General features: G+C 50.0%; 1 protein-coding gene across 1 annotated transcript in view; it reads left to right on the top strand.

Annotated features, from left to right (window-relative positions):
- The window catches only part of POLR3A (RNA polymerase III subunit A), a 1,042,059-nt gene that overhangs the window by 474,217 nt on the left and 542,363 nt on the right, over window positions 1-25,479 (top strand). The gene's annotated exons all lie outside the window — the stretch shown is intronic.

Here is a 25,479-nt window from a genome sequence, read left to right as displayed (position 1 = left end):
ACTGAGACAAGATCTTCTTTTTATTGGATACACCGGGCACAAACTAGGTCTTGCAGTCACAAAGCAAACCTTACCCGTTGGATAATTTCATGCATTACGGATTGTTACAAGTAAAGGTGCCCCATCGGCTTACGGGCTCATTTCACAAGGCTTGTGGCTACTTCATCTGCCTGATAAAGGGGGGTGCTGATTCAGGACATCTGTGGTCATCTGTACACACCTTTACAAAATGTTACGGTCTAGACTCTGCATCGGGACAGGAGGCAGGATTTGGAAAAGATGTGCTTCACAGCGTTCATGACGGACCTTGAAAATTGTTACTACCTTCTCCAATACCATACTGCTTTTTTAGGCTATAATAAGATGAGGAATACGTGGGAGGACACACAATATATTCGAAGAACAAGTTACTTACCCTGATAACATTCTTTTGACTGGAAGTTCCTCCCACGTATTCCTCTTCGCCCATCCCATCCTACCCCTCAGTAGTATTTCCGTGTATTACACTTTTAATTTCTTGTGCGCCTGGTCTCTGACTACACAAAAGCTGGTTATTCTAAAAGGAAGCAAGCGAAAAAACGGGCAACTGAAATAACGGGAGTTGTGCGTGCTACTTATACGATCAATGGCGTCAACCTTGACAGGGGACCGAGGCCTTCGAGGGGCATCAAGTCGCGACACATGGTGCCCTCCACTGAAAACATTTTTCCAAAGCCATTCATGCTGAAAAGATGAGGAATACGTGGGAGTAACATCCAGTCGAAAGAACGTTACCACTGGTAAGTAACTTCTTCTTCTGAGGCTTGTGAGTTGGCTTAGAATCACATGCTTAGCATAGGCTGACATCTAGTGGTAGGTGCAGAGTATTGCACGTGTTTTTTGAAGTTTGAAAAGGGACGCCGACTGGCCGTGTTTGTAATATTATTCCTCGTGTGACGTCTACTGTACCCATGATCTCTCACACGTCGAGGTCCCTCAGATAAATTATTTCCGCCATCATGGTTGGACGTACGGAGTCTGTAGAGCTGCTACTTTTCAGAGTTATTAACTCTTAACTTCTTTCTACAGTCGCAGTTTGCATGTTTCGATGAACATCCTGAAGACCTTCCGACTGCCGTATCTGGCGAGTTCTCCGATCCAGTGATAGGCTTCTGCCTACACCAGGCTTCAGCCTTGACGTAGGGAGAGTGGGGGGGACTGATTACATTTATTAGAGAATGCATACTTCTACTTCCCATATATAGTGCCTTTGTCTAGATGCCTTTTCTACTAAAATGTAGCAATGGAGAGACTCCTTTCAAATTCTGTCTATCTTGCAACAGAAAGTACATGTGGAAAGACATCCATTGAGTGTGCAACCACTGCCTTCCCCGAGACCACCCAGAGGGGCCTTGTGCATTGTGCAAGTTGTTTAGGCCCACAACTCTTAAAGAACGATGCACCTAATGGTGTGCAGCCCACGTCATGATGGCTGAGTCTGAGACCCCAACCGGCACCTTTGAGTCGGACCCAGAAGGCCAAGGCAGCGACTGTTCCATTTCGCAAGCCGAAGACATTTCAAGAGAACCTTTCCGGCTACCACGTGTCAGTCCCCTGCCCTGAAAGGCATCCCCAGCACGCTGCTATGGGGAAGACTACTGGAGACCAAGACACTCATGCACACAGTTAAAAAGCACACACCCCGAGCTGTTCTTCAATGGATGTGTTGAAATAAGGCCACACGCCAGCAGAAGGCACATCGCGGCCTACAGACCCTAAGCCTGCTTCGTTTCCGCACCTGCGTATAGCACAAGGCAAAAACACTTAGCAGGTGCCAGTGGACGTGCATCAGAGTTCCTCGGTCGATGTTTCACAAATGCTGTAACACACGTCGAAATCACACAAAACGAATTCTAGCAGGGAAAAACACCATGGAGAGTCTCAGGAACACATTTCTCACACACACCTACTGTCCCACAAAAGGTACCAGAATATACTGGGGCTACTTCCCCTTTATCTCAGTCTCTCCAGAAGAAAGGGCCTAGGGAAGCAATTAAGTTCCATCTACCTGTGTTAGGGAGAATTCTCTTATAAGGCTAATTTCCCCAACCTAGTGAGTCCCCCAGCAGCTTTGCTGGATTTTTTTTTTTCTCCTGCTAAGAGTGAGACTCTTTTCCCCCCACTCTTAGGCATGATTTGAGGTATTTCTCCAGCATGGGGTCTGGCATGGATTCACATGCTCATGAATATTCCCTGTCGTCAGGCCGGGAATCCTCGGTATAGGAAAAAAAAATCGGTATCAGTTTCGTTTCTGATCTGTCTTTCTTAGTAGTAACCAATCACTGGTCTCTGGGTCATACTGCCCCCAGCCAATGACTGCCCTCTCCCTAAGCCCCGCCTCCGGCAGCCATCCTCAGATTTTTACTGCACGTTCAAGTGTTGGGAGTCCTCGTGCTGTAGCTCTCAAGCTTTTGCTGCATTTTCGCGCTTTTTCAGGAGATTTTTCTCATTTTTCGGTTAAATAGAGCCTCAAGCTCCTCCGTTTCTACATCCGATCAACGGGGATCCGTTTCAGAGTTTTCTACGCGCCTCAAGGAGGATTCCAGAAGTTCCGAGGCCTACCCCGGACATGGCCCAGGAGAAAGGAAGCTCGACGCCCGGGAAGCTGTTCAGGACCTGCCCTGGATGCCAGCTTCAGAATGTTTTCAACGAGGACGAGCATTCGTTATGCCTCTACTGTCTCCATGAGGACAAGACGCACAAGGAGAAGGACTGTGCGTTTTGTGGGAACATGTCGGAGCGGACCATGAAGGATCGCCACCTCCGTCTCGCCAACTGGCTGGAAGGGAAGAGCCCGTCAGGCGAGAAGAAGAAAAAGAAGTCCGAGCGGTCTTCTAAGTCCTGTGAGGGTGCCCCGGCGACGGGGGCCCAACAAAAGGCTAGGCACCGCGAGTCCGCGGGCACCGGGAGCGCCGAACGGTCAGGCTCCTTGGCTGCCAGGCAGGGCGCATCCTCCCCGGCGCCATCAACCACGAGCCAACGCTCTGGCTCGGGTAAGAGGAAGTCCGAGAACCCGGCAAAGCTTCTGGAGAGGCCCCGGTCGATCTCGAAGATTCCGGCAGAGGGGGAGCGAGGCTCGGACCCTCCCCCCAAGTTGAAGGCCCCAGGCGTCCAGAAGGTGACGATGGCCTTAATTCACCCTGCTAAGACCTCGATTGAGGATGTCGCCGCAGCCCTGGCTCAGCCTGTGGAGGCTACACCAGTGGAGGCGCCCTCAGGACCCAGAGTCTCCCTGCCACCGCGGAGGGAGTCGTCTTTCAGGCCTATTGAGAAGACCCCCACAAAGTCCTCATTGGAAAAGTTGGGGGAGGGGCTGGTGGCCATCGTGGATACGGACGCGACCTCTGAAGAAGAGCTCATCGAAGTCGTGGAAGAGGCCCAGCCCATCGGGAGGGATCCCGACGAGGAGACGACGAGAGCGACGGTGTCGCCGACAAGGCTCCTCAAGAGCGCTCGCGCCCGTCGTATCCGGCGCCGCAGGACACCTCGGCGGCCATTTTGTCAGCGATTCAGTCCTTATGCTCGGAGATAAGGACAAGGTTGCCCCTTCCCCCGACCGAGGTACCTGAGCCAGACCCGACGGGGGAACCGGAGCCAGGACCTTCGGAGAGTCTACCGCATAAGAGGAGGAGGACGCATCTTACGCCACCTCTCCCACCTCTGCGGCCTGCTCTGACTTCCCCCCGGTCTACTACCCACGGGGATGATACAGGCACAGACACGGCTACGACAGGTACAGATGGCGATGGAGGCGACGACGGGACGTGTCCCCCCTCGCCCCCTGCTCGGTCGTCCCCGCCCGACGAGATTGGATCCTTTCATGCCATGATTTCCAGGGCATCCGAGCTTTTTCAGCTCTGCCCAGAAGAAAAGAAGAAAGAAGGGTTCCTTTACCAACGGCGCGAGGCTAAAAGGAAGACGGTCCTCGCCGTACCGCTTCTTGATGACATCTGGGATGAGGGGCTCGCCCTCCTCAAGAACCCTGCCACGGCGCCGGCAAAGAGGGACCGGTACGAGAAGAAGTACCGGGTCCCCGACGCTGCCCCCTTGTGCCTTCGGGCACAACCTACCCGGATTCGGCCGTCTCGGCGGCGGCAAAGAAGAAAGCTGGGGGGGGCATCGGCCTCGACATGAACTTCCCCGCCGGACGGCGAGGGCAGGAAGTTGGACACGATGGGACGACGGATCATCTCATCCGCAACGACGACTATCAAGGCGGCCAACGCCCTGGCTATCGTAGCCCGCTACGACAGGGAGTTGTGGTTCAAAATCGCCCCTCTGTTAGACTTCCTTCCGGACGCCAAAAGGGCTGAGGCCCTTGAAATCCTACAGGAGGGGGAGATTGCTTCGGACCACGCCATCACGGTGGCTACGGACATCGCCGACACCGGTTTCCTTCAGTTGGGCAATGGCGTTTGCCTGAGACGACGAGAATGGCTCAATGCCACGGATTTCTGCCAGGACGTACAAACCAAGGTTTTGGACATGCCCTTCGACGGGAACAACCTGTTTGGGAAGACGGTTGATGAGTCCCTTCAGGCCATCAAGACAGACGCAGAGACTGCCCGGGCACTGGGAGTGCTCCAACAATGACGGCCGTCCTTTCGGAGCTCCGGAGGCAGACAAGGTGCCTCCAAGGGATCCGGCAGTGGCTCCTCCACTTACCGCCAAGCGTCAAGCTCTTCGTCCCAGGAAGCCTACAGGGGACTCGGCAAGTCAGGTGGTGCCCGTCGTCGTCGACAAGGATGTCAAGGAGGCAAGGCGTCCTCCAAACAAGATTGAACCGACCGTGGGGTCGGGCCCCCGCCGAAGCACCCCGGTGGGAGGCCGGCTGGCGAGGTTCGTCAGCGTGTGGGAGTCCATCTCCACCGACCGTTGGGTGCTGGATGCCCTGGCCCAAGGGCACGCCCTCGAGTTTCAGAAGAAGTGCCCTCGCGTTCCACCCGTGGCTAGGAAGGAAAATCACGTCCCTCAACTACTGTTGGAAGTAAGGGCGATGCTCAAGAAGGGTGCCATCGAGCTCGTCCCAAAGAGGCTTCGGGGCTCCGGAGTTTACTCAAAGTACTTCCTTGTAAAAAAGAAGACAGGAGGATGGCACCCAATCCTGGACCTACGACGACTGAACAAGTACATCAAGGCACAGAAGTTCCGTATGGTCACCCTCCAGCATGTGCTGGGACAGCTGGAGGAGGGCGATTTCCTGTCGTCGTTGGACTTGGAGGATGCATACTTCCACATCCCCATTCTAAAACGACACCAAAAGATCCTCAGGTTCGTGGTCCAAGGGGGGCACTACCAGTTCAAGGCCCTCCTGTTAGGATTGAAGTCGGCACCCAGGGTGTTCACCAAGTGCCTCGCACCGGTGGTGGCGCGGCTGCACCTACAGGGGATCCACGTCTACCCCTACCTGGACGACTGGCTCATCGGGCACGGACAAGGGAGCTCGCCGTGGAGCACACTGCGAAGACCGTCCAGCTGCTCACGGACCTGGGATTCTCCATCAACTTTCCAAAATCCCACCTGGTTCCCTCGCAATTCGCCCTGTTTCTGGGAGCCAAGCTCGACACAGTGGCGCGGCTGGCCTCGCCGTCGGAGGAAAGGAACAGGACCATTCTGGGCAAGGTGCAGCATCTGCTGGCCACGGACATGGCCAGGGTAAGATCTATCAAGTCCCTCCTCGGGATGATGTCCTCCTGCATGTATCTGGTGAGCCTTTGCAGGCTTCGGATGAGACCCTTACAGGAGTTCTTCGACGCCCGCTGGATCCAGTCGACGGGCAGCTTTGAGGACAGGATCCCTCTCAACGAGACGTTCCGTCAGGCGATCCGGTGGTGGGGTACCTGCTCCCATCTGTCGGCAGGCGCAGACTTTCAGACCCCAGCTCACCAGGTGACGGTGACGACGGACGCCTCCCTGGAAGGTTGGGGAGCACACTCCGGAGATCTTCACGCGAGAGGCTTTTGACTCCCGGAGGAGAAGTCTCTCCACATCAACATCTTGGAGCTCCGCGAGGTGTTCTGGGCCCTCAGGTCCTTTCTTCTGTCCCTCAAGGGCAAGGTGGTGAGGATCTTCACCGAAAACACCACCACGATGTTCTACATCCGGAAGCAGGGCGGAACCAGGTCCCCGGCTCTATCCAAGGAAGCCCAGGATCTGTGGCATTGGGCCGTCGCCCAAGGGATGCTTCTGGTGCCTCTTCATCTGGCAGGAATAAAAAACACCATCGCCGACTCACTCAGCAGGGAGCTGTGCTCGTGCCACGAGTGGGAACTACGCCAGGATCAAGTGGATCGACGCTTCCGACGATGGGGCGAACCCCAAATCGATCTCTTTGCGACGGCGACGAATTCCAAGTGTCGGAGGTTCGCCAGCAGGTTCCCCCCAGCCGAGGAGCATGGGCGATGCTTTCTCGTTCCCCTGGGACGGCCTATTTCTTTATGCGTTCCCTCCGCTGCCGTTGCTGCGCCGGCTCATCACCCAGCTCAAGAGGTCCCGGTGCAGGATGATCCTCGTCGCACCGGCGTGGCCGAGGCAGATCTGGTTCCCGGACCTTCTGGACTTGTCAACATCCCCACCAGTCAAGCTGCCGACGGACGCAGACCTTCTCTCCAGAGAAGGAGGCGCCATTCTTCACCACAACCCGGAGTCGCTGAACTTGCAGGCCTGGCTCCTGCAGCACTAGAGTTTGGAGGGTACGACATCCCGGCCGACTGCAGAGAGGTTCTTGCAAAGGCCAGGGCGTCCTCAACTCTCAAGTGCTACGGACATTAATGGAAGAGGTTCTCTGTCTGGTGCCGTGCACAGAAGATTAACCCTCTGCGGATTACGGCCCCTCAAGTACTGCCGTACCTACTGTCGCTGGCCAAAGCTGGACTGGCTCACGCCTCCATCAAAATACATCTGGTTGTAATCTCCCCGGCGTGGGAGCTTAATGTGGTGCTGACCAAGCTCATGGGGGCCCCATTCGAGCCTATGCATTCGGCGCCTTTGAAGTTCCTGTCATGGAAGACAGCTTTCCTCGTGGCCATCACCTCCGCACGACGAGTGGGAGAGATCCAGGCCCCATCTTGCAAGCCTCCATACTTGACTTTTCATGACACGAGGGTGGTGCTGAGGACACACCCATCCTTTATGCCCAAGGTGCCGTCGGACTTCCACCTCAACGAACCCTTGGTGTTGCCAGTTTTCTTCCCATCGCCTTCGTCGCCGGCTGAGAGGACTTTGCACTCGCTGGATGTAGCTAGAGCGCTGAAGTTCTACGTGGACCGCACAAAGAGTTTTCGGAAGACGTCACAACTGTTTGTGAACTTTGGCACTGTGAATCAAGGGAAGGCTCTCTCGAAGACTTCCATTTCCAGATGGCTCTCCGGCTGCATCATGCACTGTCACCGGTTGGCAAACCGACAGTTGCCCGGCCGTCCGAGAGCCCATTCGACCAGAGCGATCGCTGCTACCACGGCGTTCCTGTCTGGTGTGCCCCTGCTGGACATCTGCAGGGCTGCGACGTGGAGGTCGACGCACACCTTCACAAGATTCTACTGCGTCGATCGGGACTCCAGGGAGGAGTCCAGGGTCGGCCAAGCAGTGCTGCGCAACCTGTCCGCCTAAGGTGAGCCTGGTGAGGAGATAAGAGTTGCTTAATGTTGAGTTGTTGTATTGCTTAATGTTGAGCCTGTTGCCACCTCCCGTGGTTGTGCATGTGTGTACTGCTATGTATTCTCTTATTCATGAGCATGTGAATCCATGGCAGACCCCATGCTGGAGAAGGAACAAGTTACTTACCTGTAACTGTTGTTCTCCAGCATGGGTCTGGCATGGATTCACATGCGAATCCTCCCGCCTACCCCTCTACGGCTCTTCACTTGGTCATACTGCCACTTTACGTGCTACCAAATCTGAAGATGGCTGCCGGAGGCGGGGCTTAGGGAGAGGGCAGTCATTGGCTGGGGGCAGTATGACCCAGAGACCAGTGATTGGTTACTACTAAGAAAGACCGATCAGAAACGAAACTGATACTGATTTTTTTTTTTCTATACCGAGGATTCCCGGCCTGACGACGGGGAATATTCATGAGCATGTGAATCCATGCCAGACCCATGCTGGAGAACAACAGTTACAGGTAAGTAACTTGTTCCGTCTTTGACTTATTGTGTGCTTATGGGCTTTGGGGTCTTTTACTCCATAGAGTATCATCTGTTTTAATGTATGTGTTACACAGCACCCTCAGCGCAGTAACACAGGGGTGTCATAGTGACCCCCAAACATAGACTCCATACCCTGGGACTGACTTCTGTCTCCCACGGCATGTAAAGTCACCATTGGCTTTACTAGTCCAAAATTGTGAACAGAACCAGTACAAACCATCATATTGTGGAAGTACTGGAAGGGGTTAATTCGATTGCCCCTGGGTCTGTTTCCAAGGGGGCACTGTCCAGTCCCCCCTTGTCGAGTTTCTGGCTGGTGACAGTGGTTACCACGCGAAATATTCCACCAGAATATTTCCTATGTGATTTTCCCATTGGTTTTAAACGCACCACTTTATGGTGCAATGTTAAAGATACCGCCGGTTTATTTATTTAATATAAAATCACCGGTTGGGTCTTTTCGCCAGAACTCTTTTCTAAAATGGCGTTTGTGACCGTCTCTGTAACTCCAACCAAGGTCGGGCCCTTTGTTCCACTTTTTGGCGGGCTTCTCCACAAAAGCCCTCCAACTGGTGCCACTCTGTCTGGGTTCCACAGGATGTGTTGGTGGGGGAATTGGCACCCTGGACTGCGTTGCCTTAGCAACCCAAGTCGCACTCTGTTCTGATTGGCCCAGTGGTGAGCTGGGCGGCTCACCACTTAGCATGTATGAGTGACCGCTAGGCTGTTGAATGGGGGGTTTTCTGCATAAAAGCAGGGCTTTTGGGACTGGAACTTCAGAAGTCGCCACAGGACCTAAGAAATCCAAAGAGGGGAGAAGCTGAGCATCTGCAACGACGACACCACCGGTCGAGCCCTGCTGCAACGACCTCACCACTTTCCCGACGACAAGAGAAGATCTTCTGCTGGACAAGTCTTCTTCCTTTGAGCTGGTGGGATCAACCAGTTCGCCCCTTTCGCCTTCCAAAGACGTCTCTTGGTCGAATCGCCCGTGCCAAGCACCCCGGCGGCCGATAGCCAAGCTTCACCACTTTGACCGCGAATAAAAGGAACGCACCTTTTAACCGATTAACTCCGCGGCTGGTTTCATCCCTGTGCAGTGCATCGACTCCAAGTTTCCTCCTCGACGAGATCCTCTCTTCCCCTGGTCGAAACCACGAACTGCACCCGCTGCCAGGAACAACTGCCACCGCTGGAGCTTCCTCACTCTTTAAAGGTACTGTGTTCCGCCTGGCCTCCCTTTGTGCAGATTGCTAAAGGTGACCCTTAAATCCTTGGCTTTCCAACTGGGTTGGCCCCAGACCTTCTAACTTTACCTTTCACATCAAACCAACCTCCTTTGAACATTTCTGCAAAGACTTGAGTGCTTTTTAAACTGGGTGATCTTGGGCACATTTCGCCTTGCTCCATTTAAAGTGGGCCTGGTCTATGAACTTTGGCTCTACAGTAGACTCTGCCTTCACTAACTTGCTGTGGTCTTAGAAAAGTGTTGGGAACTGTTTTATTTTCATGACCTAAAGAAGTATCTATCAGAGCACACCTAATTACTCAAAAACTAAATAACTATTTAGAGAAATTTTATTACAATTCTGGGTGCTGGGGAGGAATACACGCCCTGACACTGGAGCATGTGTTAAACATAAAACAAAAAGTGTCTAAACTTAAAGACACTCCCGTCCCCTGCACACCTTACAAGCTGAAATCAAATTTCATAACATTTGCACTTTTATATATAGAAAGAATTGTCAATTTAGAACATAGGTAACAAAATATCTTCATAAAAGTACAGAAAAAAGGTATCAACTGACTTCCAATATGGCCAGCATGAAAAACAAATCAAACTAGACAAAAAAATAAGCTCCCAATTTTGAACTGCAGCTTCAAGCTCTACGCGTTTCGGGGACTATCCCCTTCTTCAGGAGCAAAAATATCTGCAAGTATAGATATATATACAATTAGAGGACATCTCACATAACATTAAAAGTTTGGACAAACTAAACACATAAAATAAAGAGAATACATTAAATAATTATGTACATATAAATCCAACCACAATTCTACATAACATACACAAGTGGTTTTATATTCACAGTGGTACAACTGGTATGGCTCCAAATGTAAATCTCAAAATGCATTAAAACCTAAAACACTTATACGTATGTACCTCAGTGGGAATGTTGTCAAAGAAAATAGAGTCTCTGTCTGTGCATCTGTCTGTGCACGACGTACACAGAACCAGGATCCCTGCGAATACTCCTGCCGTCCTCAACAAGTGAAAAATGATTGCCGAACTGGAATACCAAAGCATATCTATCCGCTCCAATTACACGTAGTTAAATCACCAAACCTTAATGACTAAACAACTAGTTCAAAAAACACCTATTACTCATTGGCAACTAATCTGTGCAGCTCAACGATCATCAAAATCCACAACCTTGTGCCACCACCTCATCTTTGTGCCAACACATCAACTTAACACGGAAAGTTAAAAAGCCCAAATCCTCAAAGAAAACCCAAAATTTAAATTGTGCAACTCTTCCAACATATATTATTTACCTAAGGCAAATCAATAGCCAATCCAATCCAAATTCAGGACTTCCAGGACCCCGCATCCAATGTAAAGCATCCTGCTGATTATAGAAATGTATAATGCAACTAAAAAACAAACACAAAATATACCATTTACAAACTAACACCACCTTTCCAATACAAACATAAATAAATATAAACACATCCACACAGCTTAAACTTACTTCCAGAAGCGCACCTCTTCACCTCAGATTCAACGGCTCCTCTCCAATTTGCAGGTAACAGATCCCAACCCACAACACACTTCCTGGCTCATTTTAAAGTCACGTGACCCGCTGGCACTGAATACTAAAAGAATGCACAAAGCTCACTGCAACCTGCCAAATACACAGGTAATGCTAACTAAGCACACAGGTACTGAGTGAGTAAATCAAACAAAATAAAAAAGACACCAAAGATGAATGTGTGTGTATTTAAAAAGGAGATAGACATAGAAGAAAGACTGCATTTTTGAAAAAATTAAAAAAATATTAAATAAGTGCCTTAAAACTATTGCTGTCCATCAACCATACTTAACTACGCGGCAAATTCAGAAATAACCAAGTAAACTAGTTATGTACTAAAGATAAATGTGTGTGTATTTAAAAAGAAGATAGACATAGAAGAAAGACTACATTTTTGAAAAAATAATAAATAAGTCCCTTAAAACAATTGCTGTCCAACAACCATACCTAACTACGCGGCAAATTCAGAAATAACCAAGTAAACTAGTTATGTACTAATTACCCAAACCCAATAACTACTATTCCATACACCTCTACTGGAACAACCAGTATGTAACCCCCGGAAAACACAAATCCCTCCATGTGACCTCAAACTCATATCAATTTATACATTATAAACTACGCGGCAAATTCAAAAATAACCAAGTAAACTAGTTATGTACTCATTACACAAACCCAATAACTACTCTTCCATACACCTCTAATGGAACAACCAGTATGTAACGCCCGGAAAACACAAATCACTCCATGTGACCTCAAACACATATAAATTTATGCATTATGAACGACTTAAACCATTCACCAACCATACCTCGACACCTACACAAAACAATTCAAAGAGAACTCTTCATTGAGCCCTCTTGGAGATAAAGTCCCCAAGAGGTCAATCCAAAACATCTCTCTCTGGGCTAATATTCTCAAAAAGTCACCTCCTCTGGGTGGTTTCTTCACCACTTCCAAAACATTAAACCTCAATTGTGCAATACTATGTCTAGACATATTAAAATGCCTAGCAACTGAAGATTTCTCATTTTTACACCGTATTTGAGATTTATGTTCAGTCCATCTTTCACGTGCGGATCTGGCTGTCTGTCCAATATACATTAATCCACACGGGCACTTAATGCTGTAAATCACCCCTGTGGATCTGCATGGGGCAAAATCTCTAAGAGTGATTTTTTTACCCGTCTGCGGGTGAAGAATGTATTCTCCTTTAGCCACATTGTTACAATGACTACACGACAGACAAGAAAATGTTCCCTTTTTTTTTAGTCACCAATGTCATCTGAATTTCCTTCGGGCCTCTTTCGGCTCTCACAACCCTATCTCTCAGGTTCCTACCTCTTCTATACACCATCGTTGGTGGAGATGGAAACAATCCCAGAAGTGTAGGATCATGATGGAGAATCAACCAGTGTTTATGTATGATTCTTTTAACATGCCAACTTTGTCGAGAGAATTTGGAAATATGCAAAATTGCATCAGACTCCTTCTTCACCTTAGGTGAAAGCAATTGCTCCCTTGTAATCGGGAGTGCTCTATTCTGGGCCTCATTCAAAAGTTGTACTGGATACCCTCTTTCAGAGAATTTTTTAGAGAGCGACTCACATTCAACTTTAAATTCATCAGTATCCATAACAATTCTCTTAATTCGTAATATCTGACTATATGGCAGACTAGCCATCATTGGCTTTGGATGAAAACTCGCAAAATGCAATAAATTATTAACATCAGTTGGTTTATGAAAAAGTAATGTTTTGACCTGATTTTTAACAATTTCTAACTGAACGTCCAAAAAGTGTAACTTGGGGTCACCAATTTCCAAAGTAAATTTTATCCGTGAATGAACAGTATTTAAATATTCAAAAAACACTTTGAGTTCACCTTTGGAGTCACACCACACACCAAAAATGTCGTTGATGTACCTTTTCCAGACAATTATCTTACTGGACCATTCAACATTGTCTAGTAAAAATTGTTTTTCAAACCAGTACATGTAGATATTAGCATATGCAGGGGCCATCGCTGACCCCATTGATGTTCCAGAAATTTGTGCAAAATATGAGTCTTGGTACCTAAAGTAACTGTTGTGTAAAATAATCGTAATCAACTCAATCACCAACTGTGGATCACATTCTACATTCACAGACTGTAGTAGTAACCACTCTACTGCCTCAATTCCCTCCTGGTGGGGAATCAAGGTGTACAGGCTACATACATCCATAGAAAACAAAATACATTCTGAGGATAGACAAACAATTTCATTTATGTTCAATAAAAAATCAGTTGTATCCCTTAAGTAGGTAGGTATCAACTTCACCAGGGGTTGTAAGATCTTATCAACATATTTAGACAGTGGATCTAAAATACTGTCTGTTCCTGCTACTATGGGTCTCAAGGGAGGATGCGTTGTGTTTTTGTGCATCTTTGGAAGACCATATAGTACTGGTATGATTGGATGTTTATTGAGGAGAAAAGACCTTGTTTTAATCGAGATCCACTCATTATCCAAAGCTCGGTTCACACAGGCTTCAATCACTGATTTAATCTGTATAGTAGGATCACGATCCAATCGCAGATACGTGGAATTGTCATTAAGCATCATTCGACATTGGGTGTGATAGAAAGCAGAGTCCATGACTACTACTGCCCCACCCTTATCTGCTGGTTTTATCGTTTTTTTTTTATTTTCATGACCTGCCTTTTTCTCTCCCTTTAACTTAATTATTGGAGTGCCATCTAAGCTACGCGCTCACATCTGTTTTTACAAATAGTGGTAGTTTGACCTAAACTTGTCTAATAATTATTAAGGGAGGTATGTATACTTTATCTGACTGGGTTTGAACTTGCTTTTATTTAGAGTGCTTAGTGTATTTCCTAAAGTGTGTTTTAAATAAATAATTATATACTTTTGATACCAAGCTCTGGTCAGTGTTTGCTTGTTCTACTGTGTTATTAGCCCTATTGTGTATCCTCTGTATACTGCCCTACTCATCTTGAGAGAAGTCTGACTGCTCAGCCACAGCTACCAGGTAATTCTGGGTGGTGCAGACTGCTACCAATTGGGTTTACTGCTTACTCCTGTAATCTAAATCTTCTTGCAGTGTTCCCCAAGGGAACTGCACAGGATTCTGCTTAACAACCTGAAACACCAAAGATATGTATCTGGTCTAGCAAACTTTTTGTGGACACTATGACCAAGGTCTCCTCTTTTGTAACAGTCATGGAAAAGTACCCAATTGGGCAAAAAAACCTTAAACTTACAAATGGGGCAGCCTTTAGCTGAATCCCTAAGGCGTCCGTCTTCTCCCACACATATTATTGTGGACATTACTGAGCAACCGTGGGGTATGACGACCCAGATCATCCTGATAACTCTGACCACAATGTCCCTGACGTCACCATTATAGATCCTCCTGATGTTACACCTGAGAGTGGTCACGTTTCCCCCATTGATGATCAGCTTTTTTTCAACTAAAAGGGCTGCTAATCATTGTAATATTCAAACTCCGGAGACAGTGGGGGACTCTGAATTTGTAGATGATATTTTAGACAACAGGAAATTCATCAGTCAGGATATTCCTCTCTTGCAGTCTATTCAAAAGAGAATTGCCCCATCTAACTACACCTTCACTTACTCATGCAAACAACCCCAGGATGGACATTTTTTTAAGCCAGCCCCTTCAGGCCCACTTTACATTAAAGGTCATGTAAAGCCTGATTCACTAGTTGTCACCATCACTAGAAAAAGGGCGGGTGTGTCACTGTCTAGTGCTGAAGGACCACCCAATGAAGAGTGCAAATGAATGTATACCCTTGGCAAAAGAGGTCTGTGGGGAATATTTAACTCTCATAGCAAATAATACTACTTTGCTTGCAATTTATAATACTCAGTGGGCTGAAGTACACAAACAACTGCATTCCGTCCCTGAACCAGTTAGGTCCCACCTACTCAAAACTTCTACTGAAGGGAAACAAGTAGCCCAGAATATAAAGCTGAGGGCACCTTGCTCAAACGTCATGCACAGCTTCAGGATTCGGGGTTCAAACCTGAAACTCGGGCAACTTTAATAAATATGCCTATTGAAGATTATGTCCTCTTTGAAAAGGCAGTAGGCGACCAGTTAGAGACTCCCAAAGAGGAATATGAAACCCTAAAAACACTAGAGCACCTTTCTAATAAACCCTTTATCCATCGAGGCACCTTCAATAATCGGCGTTCATTTCAAAGACAGGGTTTCTCAAGGGCCTCGCAGTCTGGCTTTGCAGCCTCCTCGTCTTCTTGGTACAATCCCCAAAGTCAATCCTCCTCTTTTTAAAGCAGTCAACAAAGAGGGTTTAGGAGAGGTAAGGACTGGGCAGAGTTATCCTCTAAAGGCTCTACTTCCTCCTCCAACAAATGGCGATCTAGTCCAGGTACCCTCCTATGCTTCCCCACTAGGGGGTCGCATAACATCTGTCGCCCACAAATGGGAGGGGATAACGTCAGAGCCCGTGACCAAAGTTTATTCAGTAGAATTTCTAGAAACACCTTGCCACATCCTCCTCGATCAAGAAGGTTGTCAGAACATCACTTGATTTTATAAGAAGATGTTTTAACATGAATACAAAAGGGAGCGAAATAGCTAGTTTCACCTCTGGAAGAAAACCAAGGTATTTATTCAGTGTACTTCCTTGTTCCAAAGAAAGATCTAACTTTGCGGCGAGTCTTAGACCTGCGCCCTGCAAACATGTATGTCAGGACACAAAAGTTCAGGATGACGATGCTGCAGGAAATAATTCCTCCACTCTGTTTTAGTAATTACATGGCAACGTAGGATATGAAAGATGCATACTTCCAGTGTTGCCAGCGCACAGAAAATACCTAACATTCAAAGTGGGAAACAAGCACTACCAATTCAAAGTGCTACCATTTGGCATAGCCTCAGCAGCACAAGTGTTTACAAAGGTCGTTGCGGTGGTGGCTGCACACCTACGGAGGCAGTCCATTCCAGTATACCCTTACCTAGACGACTGGCTAATAACAGGAGAGACACCTCAGTTGTGTCAGCAAAACACTCAACAGTCAATCTGCTGTTTGGATTAGGCTTCTCCATCAAAGAAAAAAATCAAATCTAGTGCCCAGTCAAGTAAAACAATTTCTTGGGGCACTAATTCGAACAGATGAGGGCCTAGTCTTACCCTCCCATGAAAGGGTACAAAACATACTGTTTCAAATCCCTTAATACATAGTCGGTCGCCAGGTAACCGTGCGAAAGGCAATTTGCCTTCTAGGAATGACTTCCTGCATTTATCTTGTGCTGCACGCCCAGTTGCGCATGCGTCCTAATCAAGAGTGGCTAACAAAACCAATGGTCGCAAGCAAGCGGTCTGTGGGACGATCTAGTGGTGGTTTTGCATCCTCTGGTTCTATCTCTGCAGTGGTGGACAAAGGAAAACCTTTTAAAGGGCAAGCCGTTCAACACCGCAGCAATTGAAGCCACTCTCACTACAGGCACATCATTAACCGGGTGGAGAGCTCATTTTCTCCATCAGACTGCGCACAGGGTGTAGACACAAGCATTAACCAAAAAGCATATCAACCTTCTAGAACTTCTAGCAGTCTTCAAAGCTCTACAAGCATTCAAACCGCTATTACAGAAGACAGTGCTCATACTAACGGACAGCACGACAGCCATGTTCTATATAAACAAGCAGGGAGGAACACTCTCCACGGCTATCCAAACTAGCCCAGAACATTTGGCTGTGGGAACTAAAACGCATCATGTTTCTCCTAGCACAACATGTTCCAGGGGAATACAATTCTGTAACAGGCGTACTACGCAGAAGTGAAAATCTCCTGTCAGAACAGGAGTGGCAGATGAATGCCAACGTCCTACACTAGGTCTTCACAAACTGGGGGTTTCCAGACATAGATCTCTTTGCTACACGAGAGAACGCTCAATGCCACGATTACACAACCATGTTTCCCCAGATAAAATTCAAGGGGAATGCATTTAGTGAACTGGTCAGGGAGATTTGCGTAAGTCACCCCCCAGACCCTCAACTCCACTTCTCAACATGATAGTCCACATATACCAGGAACAAGTAACTTGTTCTCCTGATGGCTCCTATATGTGGCGCGACAAACCTGGTTTTCACACCTACTGACTAATTCTCTTTGTCCTCCAACAGCTATGCCCACACAACATGTCACAGAACCAAGGGACAATACTCCTCCCATGCCCTCAGACGCTGAACTTATCAGCTGGCTCCTGAAGCCCACCATTCCTCCCCTCTTGCAGTTGAAGATTCTAGGGCAAATCCTAGATGTTTCACACCTCATCACAAGTTAACTATTCTCCACGCATACTCGCTGTACTCCCTCATGTCAGAAATAAAACTATCCGAGGGACCTCGACGCGTGTGGGATCATGGGTACAGTAGACGTCACACTAGAGATAATTTTAAAAACACGCCTAGTCGACGTCCCTTTTTTGAACTTCAAAAACATGTGCAATATTTTGCACCTACCACTAGATATCGACCGATGCTAAGCCTGTGAATCTAAGCAGATACAAGCATCAGAAATATGATTACGGTAAGTAATGTATTCCATATACAGTCCCCATTAGATTCACTTAATAAACATCAGCCAATAACTTATCAAGCAAAGGAGGTAAGTACTGTAGATGCAATTACATGATGGCAATCAGTCACAAGTTCAATATCCTAACTTTAGAAGTTCTGAAGGCTCAGCGGGCACAGATCCTCGATGAGGGGGTCAGGAATATGGGGAATATTGGGTAGCGATCTCGCCACCCTAGCTTCACAGGGGAGGGTTTCCTCCTGAGGAGAATTGATGACATACCTTGATTCATCACAAAACATAGTCTCCCGGTACCAAGTGCTTTGCTTGCCTCCAAAAAGTCAACAATAGCAAAAAGAAGATCTTTGCTAACGCACATATATGGAAAACAAATGAAAAGTATTTAATTGGCGCTAAGCTTTCAAACGAAAGGGGCTCCATTGGTTTAAGGTTTTTGGGTTATCACAAAGCCAAATGACCCCCGAAAGATGTAAAGAGATAGCATACTCTTTTTTAAGAACACTGCGCTTTGAAATTTTTTGTTTGTTTGTTTTAATACTTTTAAAAGAAATTAGTATGTAGGTATGTTGTTGGCAAGCCTAGGAGTAAGAATGTTCTATGATCCTAAATCTGGGTCAGATCACCTGTTGTGGAGTACCAGTGTAACAAAAGAATCTTTTTTATGGTTCCCTTAGACACCCATGACTGTCATGTGATCTCTCTCTGGCTCTTTCTCACATGCACTCAGTATTTGTCACTCTCCCAATGTACCAATACCTCCCTCCCTTTGTAATACTTTAATGCACCAGCCTACTTAAGCAGTGATGTCGTATGTCTCCAAGACAAATGTGATGTCATAATCTAGTTAGCAGTGATGTCACCGTTTTTCTCTCAGGATTGAGGTGATGTTCCTCCTCCTCCTCCTTTTCTCCTTTAGAAGGGACATGGTCCCCTGACACTCTGCTTCAGGAGTGATGCAATGTTTGACTCAGCTGCTACCCACACACCCTCTTCAGTGGTGTTGAAATTCTATTAATGACACTATGATCATCACTTTCTCACTCCCCTCAGCAGTGATATCCCCTCTTCAGCAATATCAGATGAAACCTGGTTGTTTCTTTGACATGATCGTCAGTATCCTACTTTTAACCAGTGGTCCAGTAAAATTCCTTCCTTTATACCAAGGGTGACCTCCCACGGTTCACCTTTCCACCCAATTGTAAAGTACTCATTTAATATCTCACTTGACATTAATGGCCTAATTCACCTCACCTTCACAAGTGAGGTCATAATCACCCTCACTTTCTCCTAATTATGACATAATGAGCCATCTTCATAGCACCCAACCTTTCCTGTCACCAAAGCGGGTGAAAACACCCGATTTTCTTTTTGGCGGGTGAGAGGCCCATAGAAGTGAATGGGCGTATGAGGGACTTGGCGGGTGATTCATCTGCTTTCAAGGCGGGTGACACCCGCCAAAAGCGGTTGAGTTGAGAGCTATGCATCTTTCTGCTTGTACAACATATGTTAGCCTGCTTAGTTGGAGCAGGTTTTCTTCTTTTTAGATGAGCTGAAAATGTGGGAACCATGCTCTTGCAGTTGAACCCTGCATGTTGTCCTCCTTTGTTCTCCTCGCAGCTTCCAACTCTCTAGCCAGTCATCAGTTTTGGAATGGAGGCTGAAAGTACATGTAAAGTTCTCCAGCATGGGGTCTGGCATGGATTCACATGCTCATGAATATTCCCCGTCGTCAGGCTGGGAACCCTCGGTAAAGAAAAATCAGTATCAGTTTCGTTTCTGGTCTGTCTTTCGTGGTAGTAACCAATCACTGATCTCTGCGTCATACTGACCACAGCCAATGACTGCCATCTCCCTAAGCCCCGCCTCTGGCAGCCATCTTCAGATTTTTACCGCACGTTCAAGTGTTGGGATCCTCGTGCTATTGCTCTCGAGCTTTAGTGCGTTTTCGCGCTTTTTCATAGGAAAATTCTCTTTTTTCGGTCAAAAGAGCCTCAAGCTCCACCGTTTCTTTATCCGATCAACGGGGACCCATGTCAGATTCTTCTACGCCCCTCAAGGATGAAGATTTCGTCGAGCCACGCTTTTGGAGGACTCCAGAAGTTTCTCATGCCCATCTCGGACATGGCCCAGGAGAAGGGAAGCTCGACGCCCGGAAAGCTGTTCAGGGTCTGCCCTGGATGCCAGCTTCAGAATGTCTTCAAGGAGGACGAACACTCCCTTTGCCTCTACTGCCTGCATGAGGACAAGACGCACGTGGAGAAGGACTGTGCGTTTTGCGGGAACATGTCGGAGCGGACCATGAAGGACCGCCATCTGCGTCTCGCCAACTGGCTGGAAGGGAAGAGCCCGTCAGGCGAGAAAAAGAAGTCCGAGCGGTCTTCTTAGAGCTTTGAGGGCGCCCCGGCGACGGGGGCCCAACAGAAGGCCAAGCACCGCGAGTCCGCTGGCACCGGGAGCGCCAAACGGTCGGGCTCTTCGGTTGCCAGGTAGGGCGCAACCTCCCCGGCGCCATCAACCACGAGCCAACGCTCTGGCTCGGGTAAGAGGAAGTCCGAGCACCCGGCAAAGCTTCTGGAGAGGCCCCGGTCGAGCTCGAAGACCCCATCGGAGGGGGAGCGAGGCGGTGACCCTCCCCCCAAGGAGAAGGCAGTGAGCGCACCTAAGGTGGTGAAAGCCTTGATCCACCCTGCCAAGGCCTCTATCGAGACAGTCGCGGCGGCCCTGACTCAGCCTGTGGAGGCTACACCAATGGAGGCGACCTCGGGGCCCAGAGTCTCCCTGCCACCACGGAGGGAGTCCTCTTTCAAGCCCATCGACAGGACCCCCGTGAAACCTCAGACGGAGAAGAAAAAGGGGGGCAGGAGGCCATCGTGGATTCGGCCTCAACCTCTGAAGAGGAGCTTATCGAAGTCTTAAGCCACGGCATTGGCGTGGAAGAAGACCAGCCCGTCGGGAGGGACCCCGACGAAGGAGACGAAGGAGACGACGAGAACGTCGAGGGTGCCGACTATGTTCCTGACCGCCCGTCAGAATCCCCTCAACCAGTGCCGCAAGACAACTCGGCGGCCATTTTGTTGGCTATACAGTCCTTATGCTCGGAGATAAGGACGAGATTGCCGTTACCACCAACGGAGGAACCGCTCCCGACGGGGGTCCCGGAGCCAGGCCCTTCTGGGGGCCCTCCTGGGAGCCCTCCTCCTAAGAGAAGAAGGATTCATCCTCCACCTCCTTTTCAACCATCGCGCCCTGCTCAGCCCTCCTCCCCGTCCACGACCCGTGGGGATGATACGGGGACGGACACGGCCGTGACGGGTACAGACGACGAAGTTTACGGCGAGGATCTTCCGTCGTCACCTCCTCCCCGGGCTTCCCCGCCCGACGACATTGGATCGTTTCATGCCATGATCGCCAGGGCATCCGAGCTTTTCCAGCTCTGCCCGGAAGAGAAGAAGAAGGAAAGTTTCCTTTATCAACGGCACAAGACCAAGAGGAAGACGGTCCTCGCTGTACCTCTACTGGACGATATCTGGGATGAGGGTCTCGCCCTCCTCAAGAACCCATCCACAACGCCTGCGAGAAGGGATCGGTACGAGAAGAAGTACCGGGTCCCGGACGCGGCCCCACACCGACCCCGGACTCGGTCGTCTCCGCGGCGGCCAGGAAGAAAGCGGGGGGTGGGGCTTCGGCCTCTACGTCAACCTCCCCCCCGGACGGCGAGGGAAAGAAATTGGACACGATGGGACGCAGAGTCATCTCATCGGCAGCGACGACGATTAAGGCTGCCAACGCCTTGGCTATCGTAGCCCGCTACGACAGGGAGTTGTGGTACAAGATCGCCCCCCTGCTGGACTTCCTACCGGACGACAAGAGGGCGGAGGCCGTAGAGATCTTGCAGGAAGGAGAAGTGGCGTCGGACCACGCCATTACGATAGCGACAGACATCGCTGACACTGGGTTTCGCCAGTTGGGCAACGGCGTGTGCCTTAGACGGCGTGGATGGCTCAAGGCAACGGACTTCCGGCAGGACGTGCAGACCAGAGTTTTGGACATGCCGTTCGACGGGAGCAACCTGTTTGGGAAAACAGTGGACGATTCCCTACAAGCCATCAAGATGGGCACGGAGACGGCCGGGCTCTTGGTGTTCTCCAGCAACGACGGCCGCCCTTTCGGAGCACCGGAGGCAAGCAGGGTGCCTCCAAAGGTTCCGGCGGCGGATATTCCACCTACCGTCAAGTGGCACGTTCGTCGTCACAGGAAGCCTACAGGGGACGAGGCAAGTCGGGCGGACCCCACCGTCGTCGCCAGGGAGGACAAGCCGGCAAAGCCTTGTCGAAGCAGGACTGAACCGGCTGTGGGGTCGGGCCCCCACCGAAGCATCCCGGTGGGAGGCCGGCTGGCGAACTTCGTCAGTGTGTGGGAGTCCATCTCCACCGACCGTTGGGTGCTGGACGCCCTGGCCCAGGGTCACGCGCTCGAGTTTCTAAAGAAGTGCCCGCGCGTCCCCGTCGTGGCCAGGAAGGACCATCACGTCCCTCAACTTCTCTTGGAGGTAAAGGCGATGCTCAAGAAAGGCGCCATCGAGCTCGTCCCAAAGAGGCTTCGGGGCTCCGGAGTTTACTCAAAATACTTCCTCATGAAGAAGAAGACAGGAGGATGGCGTCCCATCCTGGACCTACGATGACTGAACAAATTCATCAAGGCACAGAAGTTCCGGATGGTCACCCTCCAGCACGTCCTGGGTCAGCTGGAGGAGGGCGATTTCCTGTCGTCGTTGGATTTGGAGGATGCTTACTTCCATATCCCCATCCTAAAGGGACACCGAAAGTTTCTCAGATTCGTGGTCCAAGGGCGTCACTACCAGTTCAGAGCCCTTCCCTTCGGATTGAGGTCGGCACCCAGGGTGTTCACCAAGTGCCTCGCACCGGTGGCAGCGCAGCTGCGCCTGGAGGGGATCCACGTCTACCCCTACCTGGATGACTGGCTCATCCGAGCAAAGACAAGGGAGCTCGCCGCGGAACACACGGTGAGGACCGTCCAACTACTCATGGACCTGGGATTCTCCATAAACTACGCCAAGTCCCACCTGGTGCCCGCGCAAGACGCACTGTTTCTGGGAGCGAAACTCGACACAGTGGCGCTTCTGGCCTCTCCGTCGGAGGAAAGGACGAGGGCCATCTTGGGCAAGGTGCAGCGGATGCTAGTTGCGGATGCGGCCAGGGTGAGGTCCATCAAATCCCTCCTCGGAATGATGTCTTCTTGCATTTATCTCATCTCGCCTGTGCAGGCTTCGGATGCGCCCGTTACAGGAGTTCCTGGACGCTCGCTGGATCCAGATGACGGGCAGCTTCGAGGACAGGATCTCACTCGACGAGAGATTCCAACGAGCGATCCGGTGGTGGGGCACCCGCGCGCATCTGACGGCGGGCATGGACTTCCAGACCCTCGGCCACCAGAAGACAGTGACCACGGATGCCTCCCTGGAAGGGTGGGGAGCGCACACCGAAAATCTGCACGCGAGAGGCCTTTGGCTTCCGACGGAGAAGTCCTGGAGCTCCGTGCAGTGTTTTGGGCCCTCAGGACCTTTCTTCCGTCCCTCAAGGGCAAGGTGGTGAGGATCTTCACCGACAACACCACCACCATGTTCTACATCAGGAAGCAGGGCGGTACCAGATCCCCAGCCCTGTCCAAGGAGGCGCAGGGTCTGTGGCATTGGGCCGTCGCCCAAGGGATGTTTCTGGTGCCGTTTCATCTGGCAGGAATAAAAAACACCATCGCCGACTCGCGCTCGTGTCACGAGTGGGAACTACGATAGGATCTAGTGGACCGCCTCTTCCGACGGTGGGGCACACCCCAGATCGATCTGTTCGCGACGGCGACGAACTCCAAGTGCCGGAGGTTCGCCAGCAGGTTTCCCCAGCCGAGGAGCATGGGTGATGCTTTCTCGTTCCCCTGAGAGGGCCTGTTTCTATACGCGTTCCCTCCATTGCCGTTGCTGATCCGGCTCATCAACCAGCTCAAGAGGTCACGGTGCAGGATGATCCTCGTCGCACCTGCGTGGCCGAGGCAGATATGGTTCCCGGACCTTCTGGACTTGTCAGCGTCCCCGTCAATCAAGCTGCCAGTGGACGCAGATCTTCTCTCCAGGGAAGGAGGCGCCATCCTCCATCACGACCCGAAGTTGCTGAAATTGCAGGCCTGGCTCCTGCAGCGTTAGAGTTTGGAGGTTACGACATACCGGCCGACTGCAGAGAGGTTCTTGCAAAGGCCAGGGCGTCCTCAACTCTTAAATGCTACGGACACAAATGGAAGAGGTTCTCTGTCTGGTGCCACGCACAGAAGATTAACCCTCTACGGATTACGGCTCCTCAAGTACTGCCGTACCTACTGACGCTGGCCAAGGCTGGACTGGCGCACGCTTCCATCAAGATTCATCTTGCTGCGATCTCCCGATACACCAGAACCACGGGACGGACGTCTTTGTGGTCTCATCATCTGGTGAAAGAATTCATGAAGGGACTGTTCAGATCGTTCCCGCCGGTGAAGGCTCCGGCCCCGGCGTGGGAGCTCAACGTGGTGCTGACCAAGCTCATGGGACCTCCGTTCGAGCTTCTGCACTCAGCTCCGTTGAAGTTCTTGTCGTGGAAAACAGCGTTTCTTGTGGCCATCACCTCCGCACGACGGGTGGGAGAGATCCAGGCCCTTTCCTGCAAGCCCCTGTACTTGACTTTTCACGACACGAGGGTAGTGCTCAGGACGCACCCCTCCTTCATGCCCAAGGTGCCGTCGGCCTTCCACCTCAACGAACCCTTGGTGTTGCCTGTTTTCTTCCCGTCGCCTTCGTCGCCGGCTGAAAGGACTTTGCACTCGCTGGATGTGGCTAGAGCGCTGAAGTTCTACGTGGACCGCACGAAGAGTTTTCGGAAGACGTCACAACTTTTTGTGAACTTTGGACCTGTCAATCAGGGGAAGGCACTCTCAAAGGCTTCCATTTCCAGATGGCTCTCCGGCTGTATCATGTACTGTCATCGGTTGGCAAACCGACCGCTGCCCGGCCGTCCGAGAGCCCATTCCACCAGAGCGATTGCAGCTATCACGGCGTTCCTATCTGGTGTGCCCCTGCTGGACATCTGCAGGGCTGCTACGTGGAGGTCGACGCACACCTTCACGAAATTCTACTGCGTCGACCGGGATTCCAGGGAGGAGTCCAGGGTCGGCCAAGCAGTGCTGCGCAACCTGTTTGCCTAAGGTGAGCCTGGTGAGAAGGTAAGAGATGCTTAATGTTGAGTTGTTGTATTGCTTAATGGTGAGCCTGTTGCCACCTCCCGTGGTTGTGCATGTGTGTACTGCTATGTATTCTTTTATTCATGAGCATGTGAATCCATGCCAGACCCCATGCTGGAGAAGGAACAAGTTACTTACCTGTAACTGTTGTTCTCCAGCATGGGTCTGGCATGGATTCACATGCGAACCCTCCCGCCTACCCCTCTGCGGATCTTCACTTGGTCATACTGCCCCTTCACGTGCTACCAAATCTGAAGATGGCGGCCAGAGGCGGGGCTTAGGGAGATGGCAGTCATTGGCTGTGGTTAGTATGACGCAGAGATCAGTGATTGGTTACTACTACGAAAGACAGATCAGAAACGAAACTGATACTGATTTTTCTTTACCGAGGATTCCCAGCCTGACGACGGGGAATATTCATGAGCATGTGAATCCATGCCAGACCCATGCAGGACAACAAGTTACAGGTAAGTAACTTGTTCCTTGCATGACTTGCTTCACATTCTAATGTGTACACACTGGATACTGGTTAAGGATATGGACAAGTTAAGTTCTATTGTGTGTTAAGTGACTGTCTCACTCGAAAGAGGCCCTTGCTTTCAGCCATGGTCAA

The sequence above is a fragment of the Ambystoma mexicanum genome, chromosome 8, assembly GCF_040938575.1.
Source record: "Ambystoma mexicanum isolate Mex_15411 chromosome 8, UKY_AmexF1_1, whole genome shotgun sequence".
NCBI lineage: Eukaryota > Metazoa > Chordata > Amphibia > Caudata > Ambystomatidae > Ambystoma > Ambystoma mexicanum.
The sequence above is the reverse complement of the archived record's forward strand: the minus strand, read 5'-3'. Positions and strand labels throughout refer to the sequence as shown.